At 34.6% G+C, this 15,002-nt stretch overlaps 1 long non-coding RNA gene across 1 annotated transcript in view; it reads right to left on the bottom strand.

Annotated features, from left to right (window-relative positions):
- Positions 1 to 7,456: 7,456 nt before the first annotated feature.
- The window catches only part of LOC144454454 (uncharacterized), a 127,394-nt gene continuing 119,848 nt past the window's right edge, over positions 7,457 to 15,002 (bottom strand). The window contains exon 2 of the long non-coding RNA XR_013482843.1: positions 7,457 to 8,060. This is a non-coding gene — a long non-coding RNA (uncharacterized LOC144454454). The remainder of the gene's footprint in view (positions 8,061 to 15,002) is intronic.

Genomic DNA, 15,002 nt, shown 5'->3' with positions numbered 1-15,002 from the left:
GGGGAAACAGTGGTATTAGTACACTATTAGTGTAGTTGAGATTTGGTGCAGCCACTTTGAAAAGCAATTTACACATGAACCTATGAATCTATTATATATAGCTTATTTTTTAAAAAGAACATGTGATATAATACTTGGCACTAAGTTCCAAAGCAGTCATTGTACTATCATTTTGGGGTGTTGCATGATTTTGCTTTCCTAGAATGGCTAAACCAATTTACAACTCCATCAACACTACATACCTTGTGTTCCCACATCCTTTCCAACAATGGTCATTTTCCATCTTTGACAATTTGATGAGTATAAAGTGGAATCTCAGAATTATTTTTTCATGTGGTCATTACTAACTTGCGTAATAGAGGTAGGAAGTGATACTTCCACTCTTGCTTGGCTGATTAAATAATAGCTTATATAGCTGACATAAAGTTTTAATGCTAAAAATGTGGCTATCCATTTAATCCCATCATAATTGGCTGAGTAAACAAATTAGATATACCTCTCAAGACTTTAAAAAGATGAATTCAAGAAGTTACAATTTGAGTCAGATACAGTAGACATTTTCACTTTTACCAGCAAGTAGCTGGGGAAGGGAAACCTGGAGACTTTATCTCTTCTCCTCTATTGACCATGTAATCAGAGGATCTGTGTCAGGAGGAGAAATTCATTCTACTAAGAGCCTAGACAAAGACAGACATGGATTCAGAGATACAGTCAAACAAGTTTCAGCAATCAGGATCACTCATGGCAGAGAGAAGTTTGGCTATGAACCCAAAGAAGGAGGAGACCCTGAGATGCTAGATTAGGGGTCAAACCAGAAGAGAACTTCATCCAAGGGTACCTGCAAGAGGACTCTACAAGGGTAGAAAGGAATTCTGATATTGGGAGTTGTAAGTTACTCTTTGCCAGATGTATCATACACATTTGATTCACTGCTCTTGTACTATAAATTTGAACACACTCTTCCCATGGATAATATAAGTATTTGTGGAAGAGTGTGCCCAAGATATTTTCAAGAAATGTTTATGCAGCTACTGTTTTGCTAAGCCATTTGAACAAGAGCTAATTAAGTTTGTTGGCCGAATGTAACTGTAGAGTATGCTACTGAGGGGCCCATTAACTACAGCAGCAGCAGCTGCTTATCAGGTTATCTATACAACCTAAGGTAGTAACTACCCTCTGTGGACCCAACCAACAGGTGAAAGTAGGAGGAGTGGCCCATAGGTCTGTTAACATTTGCTTTTCTTCTTTGAGCAACACCTTTTTATATTCTTTGAATGCATTACAGAATTAATCTCATTCATATACACATTAATCATTTCTTCACATATCTTGAATCTCACACTTTTCTGAAAAAAAAAACTTCCTGAAAATATTTCCTTCTAATAAGTTTCTTTTCTAATTTTAATTACATTGATTTTGTTTGTGCAAAAACATTTCAATTTTATTTAATCAAAATTATCCATTATTTTCTCCTACGATTCACTAAATTCCCGGTATGGTCAATAACTTTTCCTATCCATATTTATGAAAAGTATTTCATTCCCTTCTTTTATAACATGCTTATAATGTGGCTCTTAATATCAAGGTCATGTATCCATTTGGAGTTTATCTTGGTATAACATAAGAAATGTTGATCTAAGTATAATTTTTGCTGGACTGCTTTCCAATTTTCCTTCGTTCCTTTGTTCCTTCCTTCCTTCCAACACTGAGTCTCCTCCTTTCCACAACCCAAAGGAACTGCAATCTTTGAGTTCGGTGAAGATTATTTTACTATCTTCACTTTGTCTGCATCTTCTGCAACTATTCCTCACTGATCAACTTTTGTATTTTATTTTTTTTAATTTTATTAATTTATTTTATCAACAATCCCTTCCATATGCTTTTGAGTTGAAAATGTTCTCCCCCTTCCTCCCCACCACCCTCCCCAAGATGGCACACAATCTGATGTAGGCTTTACTTTTACATGCCCATTAAACATATTTTCACATTAGTGAAGTTGTAAGTAAAAATTAAAACCAATAGGAGGAACCATTAGAAAGATGAAACAAAACTCAACAGAAGGTAAAAATAAGTGATAGCGATTTGACTTCCATAGTTCTTTCTTTGGATGTGGACAGCATTTTCCATCCCAAGGCCTCTGGAGATGTCTTAGATACTTGTAATGCTGAGAAAGGTTCAGTTTAACAACATTAGTCATTGCATAACATGGCTGTTATTGTGTACAAAGTTCTCTTGGTTCTACTCACTTCACTCAGCATCAGACCATATAAGTCTTTCCAGGCTTTTTTGAAGTCAGCCTGTTCAGTATTTCTTATAGCACAATAGTATTCCATTACATTCACACACCACAACTTGCTCAGCCATTCCCCAATTGATGGGCATCCTCTCAATTTCCAATTCTTTGCCACCACAAAAAGAGCTGCTATGAATGTTTTTATACATGTGGGTCCTTTTCCCATTTGTTTGATCTCTTTGGGATATAGCCCTAGAAGTGCTATTGCTGGATCAAAGGGTATGCACATTTTTGTAGCCCTTTGGGCATAGTTCCAAATTGTTCTCCAAAATGGTTGGATCATTTCACAACTCCACCAACAATGTATTAGTGTTCCAATTTTCCCACATCTCTCCAACATTTATCATTTTCCTGTTTTGTCATGTTGGCCAATCTGATAGGTGTGATGTGGTACCTCAGAGTTGTTTTGATTTGCATTTCTCTAATCAATAATTTAGAGCATTTTTTCATATGACTATAGATGGCTTTAATTTCTTCATCTGAGAACTGTCTGTTCATATCCTTTGACCATTTATCAATTGGGAATGGCTTGTGTTCTTATAAATTTGTCTTAATTCTCTATATTTTAGAAATGAGGCCTTTATCAGAGAGACTGGTTGTAAAAATTCTTTCCCAATTTTCTACCTTCCTTCTAATCTTAGTTGCATTGGCTTTGTTTGTGCAAAAACTTTTCAATTTAATGTAATCAAAATTATCCATTTTGCTTTTCATAATGTTCTCTATCTCCTGTTTGGTCATGAATTCTTCTGTTCTCCATAGATCTGATAGGTAAACTATTCCTTGTTCTCCCAGTTTACTTATGGTATCAGCCTTTATATCTAAGTCATGAACCCATTTTGACTTTATTTTGGTATATGGTGTGAGATTTGGGTCTATGCCTAGTTTCTGCCATACTCTTTTCCAGTTTTTCCAGCAGTTTTTTTCAAAGAGTGGGTTCTTATCCCAGAAAGTAGGGTCTTTGGGTTTATCAAATAATAGATTACACATTGACTACTGTGTCTTGCATATTTAACCTATTCCACTGATCCACCTCCCTATTTCTTAGCCAGTACCAAGCAGTTTTGATGATTGCTGCTTTATAATACAATTTAAGATCTGGAATTGCTAGGCCACCTTCCCCTGCATTTCTTTTCATTAGTTCCTTTGATATTCTGGACCTTTTTTTTTCCAAATGAATCTTGTTATTATTTTTTCTAACTCTATAAAATAATTCTTGGTAGTTTGATTGGTATGGCACTGAATAAGTAATTAGCTTAGGTAGGATTGTTATTTTCATTATATTAGCTCGGCCTACCCATGAGCAACTGATGTTTTTCCAATTATTTAGATATGATTTTGTGTGAAAAGTGTTTTGTAATTGTGTTCATAGAGTTCCTGGGTTTGTTTTGGTGGGTAGACTCCTAAATATTTTATAATGTCTACAGTAAGTTTAAATGGGATTTCTCTTTCTATCTCTTGCTGTTGGGCTTTGTTGGTAATATATAGAAATGCTGATGATTTATGTGGGTTTATTTTATAGCCTGCAACTTTGCTAAAGTTGTTTATTATTTCAAGTAGTTTTTTACTTGATTCTCTAGGATTCTCTAAGTATATCATCATGTCATCTGCAAAGAGTGATAGCTTTGTTTCTTCTTTGCCTATTCTAATACCTTCAATTTCTTTTTCTTCTCTTATTGCTAAAGCTAAGTTTCCAGTACAATATTGAATAACAGTGTGATAATGGACATCCTTGTTTCACCCCGATCTTATTGGAAATGCTTCTAGCCTGTCCCATTACATATAATGCTTGCTGAAGGTTTTAGATATGCTATTTATTATTTTAAGGAAGACTCCATTTATACCTATGCTTTCTAGTGTTTTTAATAGGAATGGGTGTTGTATTTTATCAAAAGCTTTTTCTGCATCTATTGAGATGATCATGTGGTTTCTGTTGGTTTTGTTGTTGATATGCTCAATGATGCTGATAGTTTTCCTAATATTGAACCAACCCTGCATTCCTGGTATAAATCCTACCTGGTCATAGTGTATTATTCTTGTGATAAGTTGCTGCAATCTATTTGCTAGTATTTTGTTTAAAATTTTTGCATCTATATTCATTAGAGAAATTGGTCTATAATTTTCTTTCTCTATTTTGACTCTTCCTGGTTTAGGTATCAACACCATATTTGTATCATAAAAAGAATTTGGTAAGACTCCTTCTTCACCTATTTTCCCAAATAGTCTATATAGTATTGGAATTAATTGTTCTTTAAATGTTTGATAGAATTCATGTAAATCCATCTGGCCCTGGAGATTTTTTCCTAGGGAGTTCATCAATGGCTTGTTCAATTTCTTTTTCTGAGATGGGGTTATTTAAGTATTTTACTTCCTCTTCGTTAATCTGGGCAATTTATATTTTTGTAAATATGTATCCATTTCACTAAGATTGTCAAATTTGTTGGCATATAGTTGGGCAAAATAATTCCTAATTATTGTTTTAATTTCCTCTTCCTTGGTGGTAGCTTCACCCTTTTCATTCTTGATACTAGTAATTTGGTTTTCTTCTTTCTTTTTTTAATTAAATTAACCAAAGGTTTCTATTTTATTGGTTTTTTCATAAAACCAGCTCTTAGTTTTATTTATTAGTTCAATAGTTTTCTTAATTTCAATTTTATTAATTTTTCCTTTGGTTTTCAATATTTCTAATTTGGTGTTTAGTTGAGGATTTTTAATTTGTTCTTTTTCTAGTTTTTTTAGTTGTATGCCCAATTCATTAATCTCCTCTTTTTCTATTTTATTTATGTAAGCATTTAGAGATATAAAACTTCCCCTAAGAACTGCTTTCCTGCATCCCATAGGTTTTGGTATGTTGTCTCATTATTGTCATTCTCTTGAATGAAATTATTGATTGTTTCTATGATTTGTTGTTTGACCCAATCATTTTTTAGGATTAGATTATTTAGTTTCCAATTATTTTTTAGCCTATCTTTCCATGGCCCTTTATTACATATAATTTTTATTGCATCATGATCTGAAAAGGATGCATTTAATATTTCTGCCTTTCTGCATTGGATTGTGAGGTTTTTATGCCCTAGTACATGGTCAATTTTTGTGTATGTGCCATGTACTGAGAAAAAAGTATATTCCTTTCTATCCCCATTCACTTTTCTCCAGAGGTCTATCATACCTAACTTTTCTAATTTTCTATTCACCTCCTTAACTTCTTTCTTGTTTATTTTGTGGTTAGACTTATCTAGTGCAAGAGGGGGAGGTTCAGGTCCCCACTAGTATAGTTTTGCTGTCTATTTCTTCCTGTAACTCCCTGAACTTCTCCTGTAAGAATTTGGATGCTATACCATTTGGTGCATATATGTTTAGTAATGATATTACTTCATTGTCTATGGTGCCTTTTAGCAGGATTTAGTTTCCTTCCTTATCTCTTTTGATTAGATCTATTTTTGCTTTTGCTTTGTCTGAGATCAGGATTGCTACCCCTGCTTTTTTTACTTCAGCTGAAGCATAAAATATTCTGCTCCAGCCTTTTACCTTTACCCTGTATGTGTCACTCTTTTTCAAATGTGTTTCCTGTAAACAACATATTGTAGGATTATGGTTTTTAATCCATTCTGCAATCCGTTTCTGTTTTATGGGAGAGTTCATCCCATTCACATTCACAGATATGATTACTATCTGTGTCTTTTTCTCCATCCTTTTCCCCCCATTTATGCTTTTCTTTCTTCTTTTTCCTTTCCCCCTTCACTAGTGTTTTGCTTTTGACCACCACCTCTTTCAGTCCCTTCCCCCTTTTATTATCCCTTTCCCTTTTCTCCCCCTTTACTGTTACTTCTTCTTCCCTCCCTTCTTTCTCCCCCTCCCTTTTCTCTCCCCTTTTCCCTCCTACTGCCTATAGGGAAAGTTAGATTTCTATACTTAACTGATTATGTTGCACCCTTCTTAAGACAAATCTGATGAGAGTAAGGTTCAAACAATGCTCCCCCCACTTCATATAACTATGGATAGCTCCAATTTCTTCATCTAAAAACTGCTTGTTCATATCCTTTGACCATTTGTCAATTGGGGAATTACTTATATACTTATCAATTTGAGTTAGTCCTCTATATATTTTAGAAATTAAGCCTTATCAGAAACACTGCCTGTAAAAATTATTCCCAGCTTTCTGCTTTCCTTTTAGTTGTATTGGTTTTGTTTGTGCAATGTAATCAAAATCATCCATTTTGCATTTCATAATGTTGCTATCTCTTGTTATAACTTCTTCCCTTTTCCATAGATCTGACAGGTAAACTATTCCTTGCCCTCCTAATTTCCTTATGGTATCACCCTTTATGTCTGAATCATGTACCCATTTTGACCTTATCTTGGTATAATGTGTGAGATGTTGGTCTATACCTATTTTCTGCCATATTATTTTCCAGCTTTTCTAGCAGTTTTTCTCAAATAATGAGTTCCTATCCACTGATCCACTAATCTCTTTCTTAGTCAGTACCACCTTCCTTTTTTTTCCAGTAATTCCCTTGATATTCTTCAACTTTTCTCCTTCCAGATGAATTTTATCATTTTTTTTCTAGCTTTATAAAACAATTTGTGGTAGTTTTATTGGTATGACACTAAATAAGTAAATTAATTATGAAGAATTTTCATTTTTATTATATTAGTTTGGCCTACTCAAGAGCAATTAATGTTTTTCAAGTTGTTTAGATCCGACTTTATTTGTGTGAAATGTGTTTTGTAACTTTTCCTAGGTTTGTTTTGGCAGATAGAACAATTCTCACTTTTAAAGAATTATTTTCTTCAGTGGATTTTTGTCTTTTTTTTTTTTACCATTAGGCCAATTCTGTTTTTCTTCACTATTTTTGTGCCTCATTTACCAAGCTATTAACTCTCTTTTCATGATTTTCTTGTATTACTCTCATTTCTTTTCACAATTTCCCACCAACTTCTCTTATTTGATTTTTAAAATCATTTTTTGAGTTTTGACAAAAAGGTTTTTTTTTCAGTTTGAGACCAATTCACATTTTTCTTTGAGGCTTTGCATGTAGCTCTTTTGACATTCCTATAAGCTCCCTGTGTGTATTAGCTGTTTCATTTTTTGTGCTATTTTATCAGTACCTAGCAAAGTTCCTTACAAATAGTAAACATAGGCTTCCAGAAGACAAGATGGCAGAGTAAGCAGCAAATCACTGTAATTCTTTCCTATTCACATCCAAACAACCATACAATAGTGCCCCAGGGCAACTCCTAGAATGGTAGAGCCAGCAAAAAGATGAAGTGAAACAATCTTTTAACCCAAGAGACTTGGAAGATCAAAAAGAGTGGTCCATTTCACTCAGAGTCAAAAGGGAATACATTCCAGGACTGGAGGCATGCCAGCAGGCCAGTGGCAGGTCCCACCTCAGCAAACCATTAGGAGATCCTGAGTCCCAGTATAGTAGAACAGACAAATACCAACACCAGGAGCCCCCTGCCATTCATTAGCATGGCCAAAGGGAACATCAGACTCCACCTCTGAAAACTACCAAATGCTTCATCATAGCCCCAGGCAGACAGGCATCCTCCAGTGGCCAAATGTCCCTGAACTTCAGTGCAGCTCCAGGTGGACATACTCCAGTAGCTGGACATCCACATGTTTCAGCACAGCTCTTGGCAAGTAGGCATCCTCCAGTGGCCAGGCCTCCAGACAACATCAATGCAGCACCAGGTAATCAGCCAGGGCCTATAGTCACTGGCACAACAAGCCTGAGACAGTGTCCCTTCAACCCCAGGTGCAGAGCTAAAATTTAAAAGAAAGGGGAAAAGGTCAAAAAAAAAAAAAGATGAGCACAAAACAACAGAAAAATAATCTGACAATAGAAAGTTATTATGTCAACAGGGAAGACCATGACACAAACTCAATAGAGGACAACATTGTCAAAACATGTATGGGCAAAACCCTAAATGAAAATAGGAAGTGGTCTCAAGCCCTGAAACAACTCATGGAAGAGTTCAAAAGGGAGCTTTAAAATCATAAAAAAGAGGTAGAATAAAAATGGGGAAAGAAATTAGAGTGATGCAAGACAATTAAGAAAAAAGAGTCAACAGCTTGGAAAAATAGTTAAAAAGTAGAATTGGTCAAATAGAAAAGAAAGTACAAAAGATAATTAAGGAAAACAATACCTCAGGAGTGAGAATTTGGCAGGTGGAATCTAATGACTTTATGAGACATCAAGAATCAATCAAACAAAATCAAAAGAATGGAAGAATAGAAGAAAATTTAAAATACTTCATCTGAAAAAGAAACTGACCCAAAAATACATTCAGGAAAGAGAGTGTCAAAATCATTGGACTACCTGAAAGACATAATCCAAACAAGGACCTGGACAGCATCTTTCAAAGAATTATCAAGGAAAACTGCTCTGATGTCCTGGAACCAGAGGGCAAAATAGGCATTGAAAGAATCCAACAATCACCTTAGGAAAGAGATCCCAAAATAAAAATTCCAAGGAACATTTTAGGCAAATTTCATAACTATCAGATCAAGGGGAAAAAATGCCACAAGTGGCCAGATAGAAACAATCCAAATATAGGGGAGTCATAATCAGGATCACACAGAATTTGGTAGCTGCAACATTAAAGAATCTGAGGTCATGGAGCATGATATTCTGCAAGGCAAAGGAGCTAGGGCTACAACCAAGAATCACTTACCCAGCAAAATCAAGCATAATACAATGAGGGAAAAATGGTCATCCCATAAAATAAAAGGATTGCAATCTTTAATAAGGAGACCAGAACTGAACCAAAAATTTGACCTCCAATATCAAGATCCAAGAGAAGTATAAACAGTTATAAGGACAAAAGAAAACATAAGGGATTCAATAGAGCTAAACAATTTACATTCCTACACAGGAAGATGATACTTGGAATTCTTAAATACTGTATCACTAATAGTACAGCTAGAAGGAATATACATGGACAGAGGGTATGGGTATAAGGTGAATTTGAGGGAATGACATAAAAAACAAGGGATGAGAAAGAGGAGTACAGTGGGTACAGAAGGAAGAGAAAGGTAGAATGGGATAAATTATTTCATATGAAGAGGTGCAAAAAACCTATTACAGTGGAGGTGAAGATGGGAGGGTGGGTGATGAGCATCACTTGAATCTTCCTCTCATCAGTATTGGCTCAGAGAGGCAATCATATACACAATCAGTTGAATATAGAAATCTATTTTAACCTACAGGGAAGTAGGAGGGTAGGAGATCACATAAAGGAGGGGGGAGAGACTTACAGAAGGGAGGGCAGATCAGAGGAAGTGGTAGACAGAATCAAAACACTGGTGAGGAGGGAAAGGGTGAAAGGAGAGGAAAAACAGGAGGAAGAATAAGATGGAGGGAAATACACAGGCAGTAATCGTAACTGTGAATGTGAATAAGATGAACTCTTCCATAAAATGGAAGTGGATAGCACAGTGCATTAAAAAACAGAATTTTGCAATATGGTGTTTACAAGAAACACACTTGAAGCAGAGAGACACACACAGAGTAAAGGGGTTGGAGCAGAATCTATTATGCTTCAGCTGAAGTAAAAAAAAAAAAGCTGGGGTAGCAATCCTGAATTCAGACAAAGTAAAATCAAAAACAGACCTAATTAAAATAGATAAGTAAACTACATCTTTCTAAAAGGTACCATAAACAATGAGGCATTAATACTAAACATATATACATGAAGTAGTATAGCATCCAAATTCTTTAAGTTCAGTGGGTAACAGGAAGAAATAGACAGGAAAATTATACTAGTGGGGGACCTCAACTGTCCCTTCTCAGGCATTGATAAATACAACCAAAAAATAAACAAGAAAGAACATAAAAAGTTAAAGAGAACATTAGAAAAGTTACATATGACAGACTTTTGGCATGATTTATACATAAAGGGTGACACCATAAGCAAATTAGAAGAGCCAGGAATAATCTACTTGTTAGATCTATGGTGAGGGAAGGAATTCATGACCAAATAAGAGATAGAGAGCATTACAAAATGTAAAATAGATAATTTTGGTTATATTAAATTAAAAACTTTTGTACAAACAAAACCAATGCAACCAAGATTAGAAAGAAAGCAGAAAGCTGGGAAAAAATCTTTACAGTAATGTCTCTGATAAAGGCCTCATTTCTAAAATATGTAGAAAACTGAGTTAAATTGACAAGAATACAAGTCATTCCCCAATTGATAAATGGTCAAAGGATATGAACAGGCATTTTTCAAATTAAGAAATAAAAGGTATCCATAGGCATATGAAGAAGTTCTTCAAATGACTTTTGATTAGAGAAATGCAAATTAAAACAATTCTGAGATATCACTCACACCAATCAGGTTGGCTAATATGACAAAATAAAAGAAAATGATAAATGTTGGAGAGGATGTGAGAAAATTGGGACACTAATGCACTCTTGGTGGAGTTGTGAACTGATCTAACCATTCTGGAGAGCAATTTGGAACTACGCCCAAAGGGCAACCAAACTGTGTATACCCTTTGAGCCAGCAATACTACTACTATGTCTGTATCCCAAAGAGATAATTAAAAAAGAGGAAAGGATCTACATGTGCAAATATATTTATAGCAGCCCTTTTCATGGTGGCAAAAGATTGGAAATTGAGGGGATGCCCATCAGTTGGGGAATAGATGAACAAGCTGTGGCATATGAATGTAATGCAATATTATTGTGCAATAAGAAATGATGAACAGGCAGATTTCAGAAAACCCTGGAAAGAGTTTCATGAGCTGATGCAAGTGAAATGAGCAGAGCCAGGAAAACATTCTACGCAGTATGAGCAACCTTGTGTGATGATCAACTGTGAATGACTCAGCTCTTCTCAGCAACGCAACGATCCAAGACAAGTACAAAAGACTCATGAAGGAAAATGCTATCCTTATTCAGATAAAGAACTGACAGACTCTGAATGCAGATTGAAGCATGTTTTTTTCACTTACTTTATTCTTTTTTGTTTTTTTTTCTTTTGATGTGTTTTTTTTCACAACTGTGACTAATATGGAAATATTTTTACATGATAGCACATGTATAAGCTATATCAAACTGCCTACATTTTCAGAATATGAGAGGGGAAGGGAGTGGAGGGAGGAAGTGAGAATTTGGAACTCAAAATCTTACAAAAATGAATGCTGAAAATTTTCTTATTATATAACTGAGGGGAAATAAAATACTGTTAAAAATACAAAGAGTTAGTAAGCACTACAAATGGTTATTGATAAGCAACAAGCTGTAAACACAACGGGATCTTGTATTTACTACACCATTAAATTTGTGATTATAAAGGTGTAGTATGTCACTTACATTTTCCCTGTTTCTTGTTTCCAGCTTGTACCATTCTTTTTCTTTTAATACACTAATTAAGGAAAATACATTCACTGATTATAGATAGAAAGTAGGTAAATACTTTCCAGTTTCCAGAAATTGGATTTAATTTTTTTATCAAAATTTTTTTTAAATTTCAGTAGGAAATTCCTAAATAATCAAAAGACTGAAGATGTGTATTGATTTTAAGTTTCCCTTTCTTCTAACTGGCATTTATTAAGCATTATAATATGCTATATATGTATGTATATGCATATATATATACATACATGTGTGTGTATATATGTATATATATACATATATATATACATACATACATACATACATACAAAGAGATTTACATATACACATTCTCACATCTACCTCTCCACTCATAAGGTTAACACTCTAATTCAGGTCCTATCACATCTTGCCTTTCTGAAGAGAGGAGGGAAATTACTATGGAGGTATGATAGCATGCTGTTTTGTTTTGTTTCTCTTTGTTTCATTTTGTTTTTAGATATAATGACTTGTAATTTCTCAGGGCAGTTTTGGGTCTTGGGACAATGGAGATTTGTATCTCCTTGATGGAAGAAACTGCCCTCACCTCTGTATTTCAGGCCCTATGTTAGTGTCTCACACTAGAGCTTAATAAAGCTTATTGTAGCTAAGTGCCTGAAGTCAAGAAAAACATTCTACTCTTAATCTGAGGATTGAACTGTGGTAAGAGAATTTTTCTGTATTGGTTTTATGACCAACATTTCTTAAAGACAGCTAAACATATTACTAAACTAGAACTTGCAGCTCTTGCTGTAATTATTTGCAGCTAAATAACTGATTAGTGCTAGAAGAATTTCTGGCTCAGCTTTATTTCCTCTATTTATTTAGGTCAAAATATGACCTAGGTAAAATCTGAAAAAATCAAACTTACATATCAGTTATAGAGCTGGTGAAATCTAGTTAGGTTCTGGTTTGTCTGTTTGTAAGATTCCAGTTTGAGATATCAATAATAGTGTCATCATTATTTACTATCTAATTTCCTGTTTTCCTTGATAAATGTTTCCTTCTGCTATCAGCTCTTTGATGTATAAATCCTTACCATTTCCCTTTTGTCCTCTGTTAAAATTCTAATTATATACATTTTGCCTTGTCCTATATAAGATTTTTTTTAATGCTACTCATGGCTCATTGGTTTTTAAGCTTATGTTGTGAATATAATATACATGTTATTTAAATGTCTTTAAGTATTTAGGGAAAATTGTATGTATGTAGGGATATAAATATAATTGGCAGCAGTACCTATCAAGGAAACAATTAATATTTTTATATCAGAACTAACATCCTTTGACTCCAAATCCACTACCCTTTTGACTATGAAACAGTTGTATAATCTCTGACTTGTGAGAGACTTCAGAGGCCATGCAGACCCAACTGTACATGAACAAGAATACCCTCTATATAATATCTGAAAAGTGATCATATAGGCTTTGCTTGGAGAATTGTAATGACAGAAACCTACTCCCTTCTGTGATTTCCTTTTCCATTTAGGGATCACTCTAATGTTGGGAAATTTTCCCTTAGATCAGGCCTAAATTTGCCTCTCTGCAACTTCTACCTACTACTTGTAATTCTGGCAACTGGGATCAAGCAGAACAAGTCTGAATTCTTTTCCACATGATAGCTTTTCAAATACTTTGAAGAAAACTATCATATCCTGCTTGTCATTTTTACACCATGTTAAACATCCCCAGTTCCTTCAATCAGTTCTCATATGGGATGTTTCTGAGGACCTTCACCACCTAGTTGTTCGATTCTAGAATCTTTCCAGCTTATCAGTCTTTCCCAAATCACGAAATGGGAATTTAATTAATAATATTAATATCTATCACTTATATGATGCTTTCAGGCTTGCAAAATGATTTACATGCTATCTCATTTAATCCTCTCAACAATTCTGTAAGGAAGGTAATACTACTCTCTTCTTATGGATGAGGAAATTGAGGCTGAGAAAGTTTAATTTATTTGCCCAGAATCACAGAGCTACTATGTGTCTGAGGTAAGATTTGGACTTAGGTCTTTAAGCCAGCAATATCAGTACTCTTTGCACTTTGTCACATAGTTGTCTTTATTTCAGATTTGGTCTCACAAGTGCAGAGTACAGATGTACTACTGCCTTTCTAGATCCCTATGTCAGTAGTGTCAAATAGAAATGGATCAGTACAGGCTGTATGTTAACTTAGAAAATTTGTGTGTTTTTTGAGTGTACATGCTTTACTATGCTTATACTACTTTTTCTCCATAAACCCTCATTTAAAGATGTTGAAGACTTTTCATGCCTCTCCATTGCCCAAAGGAATAAAAAAAGAAATTCCATTCAAAATATATGCCAATTTTTTAGTCCAATAGTCTTGAGTCACAAAAATAACTATAAGAATACAGCTACAAAATGCTCTTTACAATGTCACTTGTACACAAAATAATTTTATCTCCATTGTATTATATTTGTTCTTTTGAACATTTCCCAATTACATTTTAATCCAGTTCAGGCTACATTTGGCAGTTTTATGGACTACTTTATGGCATGTGGGCCATGAGTTTGACATCTCTGTTATACAGTATTCCTCTTGATACTAACTTAACTTTTATTCTCATAGCACAGTAATATTTCATTATATTAATGGGCAATGATATATTTAGCCATCCCCTAGGTAAAGAGAATCTACTTGGTTTCCAGTTTTTTCCTAGCACAAAAAGTAGTGCTCTAAATATTTTAGTAGAAATAGGGGACTTTTTTTTTCAGTGTCAGCCCCCACTTTTGGCATATGTACCCACTGGTGGAAATCTCTGAATCAAAGGGTATAGCTATTTTATTCACTTTGTTTGCATAATTCCAAATTGCTTTCCCAAATGGTTGTACTAATTTATAGTTCTGACAACAATACATTGGTGTGCCTTAGCCCCTACAATATTAAATATTCCTGTCTTTTGTCACTTTTGCCAGTTTGCTGGCTATGAAGAAAATCCTTATGCATGTTGTCCTTTACTATTTCATTAATGGCTTTAACATTCCTAATGCTGGTAATATGGAACCCTCATTTGTATTAACCCTCTGTTTCCTGCCCTTGCTTCCATCTACTGTACATGCTTTAAAAAAAATCTATATTGGTTGGGAAGTCCCCTGTCTATTTACCTTGATCTATTTAGATAACTCTTCTTTTCCTCTTGGAATAGTTACTCTTTTTATTTTTGGAATTTTGCTTCTGAGTGCTTCCCATCCCTCCTGACCTGGCTTCACCTACAAAATTTTAGGCCATGAATTCCTGCCTATCATTTTTCTGTACCCTTTCAAGTCAGCTGGCCTAACAACCTAGAATACATGTCGGTTT

Source organism: Phascolarctos cinereus, unplaced genomic scaffold, assembly GCF_003287225.1.
Source record: "Phascolarctos cinereus isolate Bilbo 61053 unplaced genomic scaffold, phaCin_HiC Scaffold_726;HRSCAF=1367, whole genome shotgun sequence".
NCBI classification, from domain to species: Eukaryota; Metazoa; Chordata; class Mammalia; order Diprotodontia; family Phascolarctidae; genus Phascolarctos; species Phascolarctos cinereus.
Note: the sequence above shows the minus strand (reverse complement) of the source record. Positions and strands in the feature narration are given on the sequence as shown.